Source organism: Delphinapterus leucas, chromosome X (assembly GCF_059928025.1).
Source record: "Delphinapterus leucas isolate spDelLeu-1000000601 "Yukka" chromosome X, BTC_Dleu_Yukka2, whole genome shotgun sequence".
Taxonomy (NCBI): Eukaryota; Metazoa; Chordata; class Mammalia; order Artiodactyla; family Monodontidae; genus Delphinapterus; species Delphinapterus leucas.
Window position 1 is genome coordinate 101761512 of NC_143150.1, and position 11797 is coordinate 101773308.

The following is an 11797-nucleotide window of genomic DNA, read 5'->3' on the forward strand; positions in this document are numbered from 1 at the left end:
AAATACAAGCTTAAGACTTGGAGAAAATATTTCTAAAGAAGAATATGACAAAGTAGTAGTATCCAGAACATATGAAGAACTCTTAAAACTCAATGGAAACAACAAAGGAAAAATCCAATTAGAAACTGGGATAAAACATAAACAGACACTTAACCAAAGATAATATTCAGATGACAAAGAAGCATAAGAAAGATGTTTGACATCATTAGCCATTAGGGAAATGCAAATTAAAACCACTCTGAGATATCACTACATGTCTATTAGAATTCCTAAAATTAAAAAAAAAAAGATAGTGAAGGAGCGACAGCAACACAAGGTGGCAGCCACCGCAGGCTCGCGACTGAAAGTCCCTCGCAATTTTCAACTGTTGGAAGAACTCAACGGAGGCCAGAAAGGAGTAGGAGATGGTACAATTATCTGGGGTCTAGAAGATGATGAAGACATGACACTTACAAGATGGACAGGGATGATCATTGAGCCCCCAAGAACAATTTATGAAAACCAAGTATACAGCCTTAAAATAGAATGTGGAGCTAAATCCCTAGAAGCACCCCCCTTTGTAAGACTTGTAACAAAAATTAATATGAATGGAGTTAATAGTTCTAATGGAGTGGTGGACCCAAGAGCCAAATCAGTGCTAGCAGAATGGCAGAACTCATATAGCATCAGTTGCCCTGCAAGAGCTTCCGCGCCTAATGATGTCTAAAGATAATATGAAACTTCCTCAGCCGCCTGAAGGACAGTGTTACAGCAGTGAATCAGAAAGAAAAACCACCAGCCCTCCCTTACCCCCCATTTGAATTAAACAGTCTTCATTTTCCACAGTAGTAAATTTTCTAGATACGTCTTGTAGACCTCAAAGTACTGGAAAGGAAACTCCCATTCAAAGGCAGTTTATCTTAAGATACTGTAAACGTGATACCAATTTTTTTGTCCATTTGAAATATATAAGTTGTGCCATAACAAATCATCCTGTCAAGTGTAACAACCACTGTCCACATATGAACTTCTGGGATCAAGAAAGTGTATTTAAATCGATTCCCGTCATAACCGGCGGGGCACATCTAACTCAACTGTGAAAAGACACATCACGCAATCACCTTGCTGCTGATTACATGGCCTGGGGTCTCTGCCTTCTCCCCTTCCCCTCCCCCTGCCTCCCCCCTCCCTGCAACAGCCCTCCAGCTGGGGGTGGCTTCTTAGAGTAGATGTGAGGGTTTCAGGTCACAGCCTGTGGGACTCCTGCTGGGTGTGTGTGGGTGCTTCGTCTGCACGCCTGGTTTCTTTCTTTAAGTCTTAAATGCTGACCCCCTTCCAAGCCACCATCCTCTTCCCACTCTCCACTACCACCCTTGGCCGAAGCATAGATTGTAACCCCCTCAGCTCCCCTCTGAAATTGGCCTTTGGTGAGGAATTCAGGGCTTTCCCCATATCTTCTCCCTCCACCTTAATCGAGCGTGCTGCTTTGTCCTTCCTCCTCCTCAAGTCCCTTTTGGCACCATCACCACCCAGCACTTTCCATGACACTTCCTTGCTTTAATCAGAAGCCATCAGGTAAGGTTGGAAAGCGTCTCTGACCTCCCTCACTTAGTTTTCGAACCACACTTTTTACTCTCCACCAGCCTGGGAAATGAATGTTGGGTGCTCAGCCCTGCCACCCTCTGCTGTCATCATCAGCTGATGCATATTTTTAGCTCAGGTTTTGATAAGGTGAAAAGAACAGTCACCAGGGTTACTGAGACCTGCCAGCTCTAAAGTCCTTGGTGGTTAAACTTGGAGAAAGGCCACAGGAGACATTTGTAGGCACACACAATCCCTCTGAATGAATTGTTTTCTTTTCCTGTAATTGCTTTTGCTTTTAAAATTTGAAGAAGTTTTAAACAGGGCTCTCACTGGGTCATCCTTGCAATCCATTTGGGTCTAGTTTGGAATCTGACAACTGGAACAAAAAGAACCTTAGATTCAGTGCATACTTTGCTGCTTCTCACGGTCCTCAGCAGAGATAAGAAAGAACTTGTTTGTACCCCCAAGTGGATCCCCAAAATTGGTGGGCTTGACTTCCTGGCAAATTGCTGCATTTTTCCACTTTCCTGTTCAGGACCACTAAATGCTGAGATGTGGATGCATACCAAAATAAAAGCAATTCATTGTATTCTAAGGGTTTTTCTTTTTTTTTAGTGTTTGTATAAAACCACCTTTTGAAGCAGCAACCATCAAGTCTGAAAAGCAGCTGATGTTACCATTAATCTTTTTCTGGGGAAACCCTTAGTTCTAAGGATTTGACGTCCTGTAAGTAAAGTTTAACATAACAGTATTCCATAAGCAGCCTTTTCATTTTTCAGACCATTGCCTGATTTTAATATAATAAAAAGAAGTGTGCATTAATATTAAAAAAAAATAGTGGCAGCACCAAATGCTGACAACAATGAAAAGAAACTGGAACACTCAAGCTTTGCTCGTGGGAATATAAAATTTTACAGCCCCTCTGGGCAACAGTTTGGCACTTTCTTATAAATCTAAACATGAAACTGCCATATTGCCCTGCAAATGCAATCTGGGTTATTCATCCCAAAGAAATGAAAACTTATGTTCACACAAAAATCTGTACACAAAGGTTCAGAGCAGTTTTATTTGTAATAATTGAAAATGGACACAACCCAGATATCCTTCAACTGGTGACGGGTTAAACTAACTGTGGTACTTTCATCCCATGGAACGCTTCTCTCAAATAGAAAGGAATGATCTATCGATACAGGCCAAAAGGAAAGTACACAGAGTGAAAGCACCAATCTCAAAAGGTTATGTGCTGTATGATTCTATTTATATAACATTTTCGAAATGACAAAATTGTAGAGATAGATGACAGATTAGTGGTTGCCAGAGGTGAGCAATGTTGTGGGATGGGATGTTGCCAGTGATAAGACTGTTCTGTATGTTTACTGTGATGGTGAATCTACAAACCTACATATGTGACAAAATTGCATAGAACTAAACACACACACATGAACAAGTAATGCTGGGGAAATCTTGCAGGGTAAGTAATACAGGACAGTATTTCAAGAGAATAAAATTTTATAACATTGGTCCTTGCTACTCAAGAGGTGAGCCTGGGACCAGCATAATCAGCATCAAATGGAAGTTTGTGAGCAATGTAGACTCTTGGGCCCACCCCAGACCTACTGAATCAGAATGCCAGATCCCTGGGCAATTCGTACACACATTCAAGTTTGAGAATCACTGGTCCATACTTTATAACAAGAGTTAAAGGCTCAGCTCCAAGTCTCTGGATGCTTTTATGAGTATAGGCACCATGTCTGTCTGTCTTCTGCGGTGCTATGCCTTTTGCCTAACACAGTGCCTGGCACATAGTAAATGCTCAGTAAGTAGTTTCTTTTTAAATGAATGAACTCAGTTCCCATGTACCTTGTAACATCTTCACAGGTCTGGAGACGGGTCTCTGCTCTTAGTGACAGGACACGCTGTACCTGAGAGAGTATGACATTTGTACTCATTACGCCTTTCTAAATTCAATCTTTCTAGTACTGACTACATTCTAGATACTGTGCAAGGTATGGGGGAACGCAGATTTAATGTATTGTCTTTAAGAAGAATTACCATCTAATAGGAAAGGCAGATATGGAAATAAGTATTATTTGCTATAGCAGAGTTTATTATCTTCAACTCCTTTAGCAAGAACTTCTAGAAACCTCTTCCCTCCAGAACTCTACTGTGGACTTGCAAATGAAGGCACCTGGGTATGGAGGAAGGCCTACTGGACCAAGAACAACAAGACTGTGTGTGCTACAGATTGGGTATTTGGTCTTGGGCAAGTTATTTCACTTTGTAACTTTCATTATCTTCAGCTGCAAAACAAAGATGAAGTCATCTCCATGAGACTACTGAAACTATACATTTGGAAATACTGTGTCAACTGAAAAGTAAAAGACCTCTAAAACTTAAATGATTTTTGTTATAAGAATATTCTGGAAATAAGTTCACAATGCTCGGAGGTGGAAATGGCATTGCTCTTTCTATGAATCTGATATAATATGATAGAACACTCTTCAGTCTATTTTAAGCAATTATTTCTTCATAGATAGTATGACTATCCATGCTACTTTTAGGTTTATAATTTATAAATATTTGTAAATATATATTTGATGCAATAGAGTTAGCATCATCATTTTCTCTAGCAAGAGCTTTCAGTTACTTCTCTCCTCCAGAACTCTATTCTGTATTCCCAAATTAAGACACTGGGATGTGTGACATCATATAAATAATATTTCAAATAGTTAACTTCCTCAAAGGGACCTTTTAAATATTTGGGACGCAAACACACTCTGGGCATTAACAGCCTTTAATGATCTGGTACAGGCCACATGCAGTTTAGGTGGCTTCCTTCCCAGACATGCCTGTTACGTAAGGTTGAGTTGATAATAAGTTAAATTGTTTCTGGTATTTCAACTCACCCTCTAAGTTCTCTTGAGATATTCTGGACAAAGCCCAAGATTCTACAAGTGGGTCATTTTCAGCTAGGTGTAAGCTTTCAACTCACAGGGAACTTGACTACATAAATCAGTTACAGACGGAGAAGAAGGAAATATGAGCTGTAAAATATTGACTCACAAGCTTTTTGCAAATGCCCTTGGATTTAATGTTATTTGGGGCCTACTTGTCTCTGATGGCCTCAACAATTGGGCAAAACTATTCAAATAGTTCAGTCCTTCCTGGCTTTGGTGATAATGACCAGAAATTAATGGATCAAAAATCATAATCATATTCATGAACACAAGCCTGTGTATTGATCATAAAGTTAGGAAAACATCACTGCTTACCTTAAGTATGGCAGGGTAGGCCTGCGATAAAATTACAGACACCATTGGAATAAATGAAAAGTTCCAGGCAAAATGCATCTGATTTGTATGTGGGAAAAGCCACATATACTCTCTGGCCAGGGGTCATCCTGAGAAACTTAGAGCAAGCTTTCCCTGTGTTCTTTTAGAGGGCAAAATAGGAGTCAGCTTTTCAGGATAGCAGGGAGGCAAATTCTCAATCAGTGTAAAAGTGGAACTTAGTAAATATTAACACCTTTCACAAATTTATTAAGCACCTGCTAAGTAACCCAGCCCATTATAGGTGCTTGTCATTTATTAGTGAACCAAACAGACAAAATCTGCATTTCATGAGGCTTCATTTTGGGTTTCGAGACACGAACAATAAACGATAAAGATAATAACTAAACTATGTAGCATGCTAGGGAGGGCTAAGTACAATTAAACGATGATAAAAGGAATGCAGAAAATAAAGAACGCATATAACTCAGCCACAGAAAAACAACCTGATCAAAAAATGGGCAGAGGAGCTGAGTAGGCATTTTTCCCAAAAAGACATACAGATGGCCAACAGGCACATGAAAAGGTGTTCAACATTACTAATTATTAGGGAAATGCAAATTAAAACCACAATGAGATACCACCTCACACCTCTTAGAATGGCTGTTATCAAAAATGTAATAAATAACAAGTGTTGGCAAGGATATGGAGAAAAGGGAACCATCATACACTGTTGGTGGGAATGTAAATTGATGCAGCCACTATGGAAAACAGTATGCAGATACCTCAAAAATTACAAACAGAACTACCATATGATCAAGCTATCCCACTTCTGGGTAATTATCCAAAGATACAAAAACACTAATTTGAAAAAGTATATGCACACTTCTGTTCATTGCAGCATTATTTACAATAGCCAAGATATGGAAACAACCTAAGTGCCCATCAATGAATGATATATATATATACACAATGAAATACTATTCAACCGTAAAAAAAGATGAAATCCTGCCATTTGCAACATGATAGATGGACCTTGAGGGTATTATGCTAAATAAGTCAGATGGAGAAAGACAAATTATGATTTCACTCACATGTGGAATACAACAAACAACAAAACAAAATAAATGAAGAAACAAACACATAGGTACAGAGAACAGAATAGTGATTACCAGAAGGGAAGGGGCAGGGGGAAAGTGAAATGGGTAAAGGGGAGTCAACTGTATGGTGATGAATGGAAACTAAATTTTTGGTAGTGAGCATGCTGTAGTATAAACAGGAGAAATATAATGTTGTACATGTGAAACATATGTTATAAACCAATGTTACCTCAGTAAAAAATAATTTTTAAAAATGAGGGCAGAGAGAATCAATGGGAGTACCACATGGGAAAAGTGAGTTGCAACTCAAAAAGGGGTGGTCAATGTAAAGGTAACCTTTGTACAAAGATATGAAGGAGGTGAGGGAGCAAGTCATGTGGATGTCTGGGATGAGGAATGTTCCAAGCAGAAGAAACCACTGAGCGAAATCCCAAGGCAGGAGCGTGCTTGGTGTGTTCCAAGAACAACGCAGAAGCCAGGGCAACAGGAGTGGGGTAAGAGAGGATGAAGAGAAGGAGATGAAGTTGGAGCAGTCACAGAGGGCCAGACCCTGTAACAACTTTGGTTTTGACTCAGAATGGACTAGGGAGGCATTGGAGGGGTTGAGCAGAGTGATGTAATCTGTAATTTTTAAAGGATATCTCCAGCTGTTTTGTTGAAAATCATCTACTGGGGCCTGAGATTGGAAGCAGAGAGGCCAATTAGGAGGTTGTTACTATAATCCAGGCAAGAGAGAATAACCGTGGCTCCAACCAGGATAGCAGTAAAGCTGGAGAGAAGTGGGCATATAGCAGATGTATTTTGATGTTAGAGTTAACAGAATTTCTTGGCAGCTTTGATGAGGCTTGGGAAGGAAAAAGAAGAGCCAAGAGCAAACTCTAAGGTTTTTGGCTTGAACAAGTGAAATAACAGAATTGCCCTCAACTGAGATTGTGAGTAAAGTATGTTTGGGGAGTGAAATTTTTAACAAGGAATGAGAGATGGTAACTGGTCTTGTTGCAGTGATCATTTCATAATGTATAAAAGATACTGAATCACTGTGTGGCACACTTGAAACTAATATAATATTGTATGTTAATCATAACTCAATAACAAAATGAAAAAAGAACACACTCAATTTGAAATGTATGTTAAACAAGTATAATTGTTGGATGTACAACTTGTATCTGTAACTATGAAGTCCAGGACGGAGTTCAAAGCTAGGATACACATTTCAGTGTAGTCAGCAGTTAGATACTATTTAAAGCCATGGGAGTTAAGTTCACCAGGGGCAGGGACAGGGAAGGAGTTGAGTATAATATTGAATATAAAGTTGGGACCAAGGACCGAACCCTGGGGCACTCCAAGGCTAAGGGGCAGAAAGAAGAGAAAGAAACAGGAAAGGACTATATAGCATGAACCCCGCCTTGGTTGCATGGTACTTTCTAAACCTGTTCAGTGTGTCAGCATGCTCTGTGGGTCTGTGCCATTAATTACAATATGGGATGCTTAAACTCCCAACATTTGGTTACACTGCAGAATAAGAAATCTTAAGTCCCTTTGCATACAGTGTCTGCCATGCCTGTGGGGGCCAGGTAGAGGTGAGGAGCAGAGGTGGATGTCATATAAAGCTGCAAACTGGTCACCCTCTCAGGATTATCACCTTGTGTAAGTCATGTTGTGCTGGCATCTGGTCTCAGCTTTTCGGGCATAGAAATGAATGCAGTTAATATACCCAAAGACTAGCCACTGCAATGGATTCACACTAAATCACACAAAACTATTATGTGAAAGAGAAGCCAATTTGTTAATGTTAATGGGCAATAGTTTCCCCAGAGACCATCATGTCTAATAAAGCCAGAGGGATGTATTCAACAACAATCCATAGATTCAGGACTTCCCTGGCGGTCCAGTGGTTAAGACTCTGTGCTTCCACTGCAGGTGGCATGGGTTCAATCCCCGGCCTGGGAACTAAGATCCCACATGCCGTGTGGCGCAGCCAAAGGAAAAAAACACACACACACAACAACAACACTGTCCAATCCACAGATTCCTTTTTCACTCTCCAGACATCCTGGAAGACAAAGTATACATGAATTTGCTTTGTGAGGATAAACCTAGAACAGTGTGAGTAAAACAGTTTACGGGGATTTATGCCTAATAATTGGAAGGACCCAAGAAATATCTCTATCCTACAACAGAGTCTCACTTATTCAACACAAGTTGATTGAGCATCTGTGATATGCCAAGTGCTGTCACAGGCAAGGTATCTACTTATTTGGAGTTAACATTCTTCGAGCAGTGGGAGGTATGGTTGACATAAAACAAACACTAAATAGAATAAGTAAATTTATGGTGATAAATATTATGGAAAATAGTAAAAATTCAAGTGAGGTAAAGAGAACAGAGTGCTGGCCATTTACTCTTAATGTGATCAAAAGAATTTTCAGCACCCTGGGAGATAAAACATGCAGTACCCATGAATTTGTCTGCTGCCACAACTGCATAGAAGAGGAATCCCACTATTTATAATACTTCATGTAATTCTGGGGCTAACAATATAAAATTTGCTCTAAAAATAGCCCATTGTTCACTAAAACTTTGCCCCAGTTATGGAAAACCTAATGCTTGTCATCGCCACGGTACATCTTATGTTTTTAAAAATTTGGGAATCGAGTTGTTTTAAAAAGGAAGTCAAGTTCCTGTAGAAAGAAAGTTAAATAAGATATTGAACAGATTTATTCTGATTTTTCATGAAGTTCAGTATGGACCTTCCTCCCTTCTAAACTGCAGAGGTAACTTGAGCAAGTGCCCTAGGCCAGGGCTTTCCAAAGTGCCATATGCATAGAAATCCCCTGGGTATCTTGTTAACATGCAGATTCTAATTCAGTGGGTCTGTGGTGGGGTCCAAGATTCTGCGTTTCTATCAAGCTCCCAGGTGATGCTGGACCATGCATCATAGTTTGAGTAGTGAGCAGCTAGATACACTGAAGGGACAAATATTGTGCCCAAAGCCCTGGTAGGAACCAGCTACCTTAACCCTTCTCCCGTTCCATTTTCTGTTTCATCTTGGCATGGGCAAAAGTGACCTATTTTGGGATAAAATTGTGCAGTTCAACTATAGCTTTAGGTGCTCTGAGGCAGAACCAAATATAATCTTTTGTGTGCGTGTGTGAATTTTGCAGAGAGTTTGGCCACGTTTAGCTTTTTGCACTTAGCTTGCTTTGAATTGGTCCACGCTAATGCACTCTGCCTCCTCCCTGTCTTGCTCCTAGAACTGTAAGAACTCAAACAGCTGCACCCAGCACAGCAGCCGTACATTCTTCTGAAAATCCAGCAGAACACACTCAAAATGAGAAGCAAGTTGTGAAATGTGTTTGAGGCCCGTTATCTCCTCCCTCACATCGCTGTTTATTTTCTTTGGACATTTGCGCAGGGGAGCCCAGGCTTTTCTGATCGCTATAGTCCCAAAGATATGCCACTGGAGAAGTTGGCAACTGCCTCCACAAATGGTCCTTCACTCTGACCGGGGTCTTTCTACAGCTCATTGCAGTTTGCAGTAATTTTCAGTGGTGAGCATGACAGTACTTTGATTTAGTTGTACCAAAGAAAACAAAACAAAACGAAAAAGAAAAAAACTGGAGCAGTTCCTATAGAAAAAAAGCTGCTAAGACTTTTTCCCCCCTCACTACCAGAAGAGAGGACATTTCATAGAAACCAAGTTGATTGGCCTTATAAAGCTTTCTCATTACAGGCTAAGCTGGTAGCTAACAGAATTCAGTTTCTCCAATATAGTGTGTCTCCTAAAGGGACAGGCAGCACATGCAATTTTAGGAAGAGATGAGGAAGGAGAAGAGAAGAGGGAGATACTGTTTACAAAGACGCCTACAAGAAAGACCATAATTAATTAAGGAATACTATCTGACGGGCCTCCTCTGTGTACACTGCAAGGGATGCCGTGAGGAATGGTGCTTTGAGGTGACATAATTGGCAGGACATACACTGCCCACAGCACTCGATTGCTCTTAGGAAATCACATTCCTAAACAAAATTAAAGGAAAATGCTGGAGCCTTTTCATTTCCTGGGCATTATTCGTGTGTGCCTGATAATTACTGATAGCTAGTCAGGACATTGTTTGTGTTCTTTTCTCTCTGGGCATTTCCTAATTATGAATAATAATCCCATTCATCATGCACTTGAAACAAGTAAATTATCCCGCAGAACATCATAATCAGTTGCATCAAAAAGCCTTCCAGGAAGCCCCCATGTGGCTTTGTTTCAGCTTCCCCATTTGCAGCTCTCCACGGCTCCCCTCAGGAAGTCAGGAATCAATAGCTGTCTCCTAGCACAGAAGGGCATCCATCAGTGACACCTTTGCAGATGAAGCCACATCCTCTGAAACAACTGTTTCTGTTCACTTATTTAGCTTTAATGGCAGCCTCGTGACTCGCCAGACTTGAAAAGGACAGGTTCTTCCTTGGCGGCTACTAAAGGTTCTGACATTCACGTTTCATCCTAGCTGCCACCTGGACCTCCCTGTTGTGGTCAGATGTCCTCATCATGGAAGTAAGCTTCCCCCAATCATAAAACTATCTTCAGTCCACTGATAAAATGAAAGTTGTTATTAAATTTACACAAAGGAGCCTTCCAACCTTCATATTTTTGTAAATAATTATTTTCTATAACCGTCCTCCTTTTCTTCCTTCTTTCTTCCCTTCCTTCTTTTCTGAATTTGTGTTGACATATGAGTGCTTGGCTCCCTCAATCTGTAACATATCTTGCTCCCAGCCTTGCTCTCCAGTGTGGTGGGAGGAAGGTTACCTTGCTGGAGATGTCACTGAAGTGGCAGGTCCCGGAAAATGGCTCTTCAGTCTTTTTTATATACAGCATTTCTTCTTCTTAGCATGGTTTTATTTGAATTATCTCTTACCATTGGGGATTTTTATTCCTTCTTTCATAAAGAAGAAGACAGACAAAATATATTGATTTCAAAACCAGATTCAGAACCACCAGCAATATCAAGTCACACAAAGACTGTTTATATGGACATGGAGTAAAGGAAAGAAGGGAAAACATTCTGTAATCAGTTATTCTATTACATACAACATTTACTGTCATCCTCCTGGGCAACAGATGCCCTGTCAGGCCCTGTATTTTTTTGTGTAGGGGGTGAGAAGATATAAATATGAATAAAAGATACTCCTTTGTTGTCAGAGAATCAGCACTTTATTTGATCAAAAAGAAGCTGAAATGTGACACAGAATCGAGCCAAGTCACAAAGTGCCTCCAGTTCCATGTTTACTAAATTGACTCTTCTTAACAGCTGAACATGCTGGGTGTCCAAATGGTACTTGGCTGTATAGAAGTGGTGGATGAATATCTAATGAGGCATCACAAAGCACTTATTACACTTGTAAAATTAACAGAAAAGCTGGGGATGCAGATCTTTAACTTGATATCAGGTGTGGCAGCCAGGGATATGCACTACTTAGATCTCCTTTCAAGAGAGAAGTGCTGTTCAGCTGCAAGGGGTGCATTTGGCTGACAGCCTCTAGCCGCACTGCCTTCAGGATACGACTCAGCTTTCCAGAAAATGTCATGGTCTTCCTGGGTAGCCCCCAGTCAATGGCTGGGCAGTAGTATTACTAGAACCTGGCCATTTCTTCCCAATGCAGGGGACTAACAAGTAATCCTTGTTCCCAGCTCCCTACTGAGCTGGCTGAGGCTTTGTCAGATCTGCATTGTAAACTAAGGCTCTCTCTGCCCAGTCCTGCCCCCTCCTTATCTTTCTCAGGCATTATTCTCAGTAATCATCTGTGCTCACAACTCTGTTTCCATGGTTGCTTCCCAAAGAACCCCAATGATCCACTGTATCTGCCTCAACC

The 11797-nt window shown here is 40.6% G+C and overlaps 1 pseudogene; it reads left to right on the forward strand.

Moving 5' to 3' along the window:
* The first annotated feature begins 253 nt into the window (after positions 1 to 253).
* On the forward strand, positions 254 to 993 carry LOC111169592 (ubiquitin-conjugating enzyme E2 variant 1 pseudogene; annotated as a pseudogene).
* Positions 994 to 11797: the final 10804 nt, after the last annotated feature.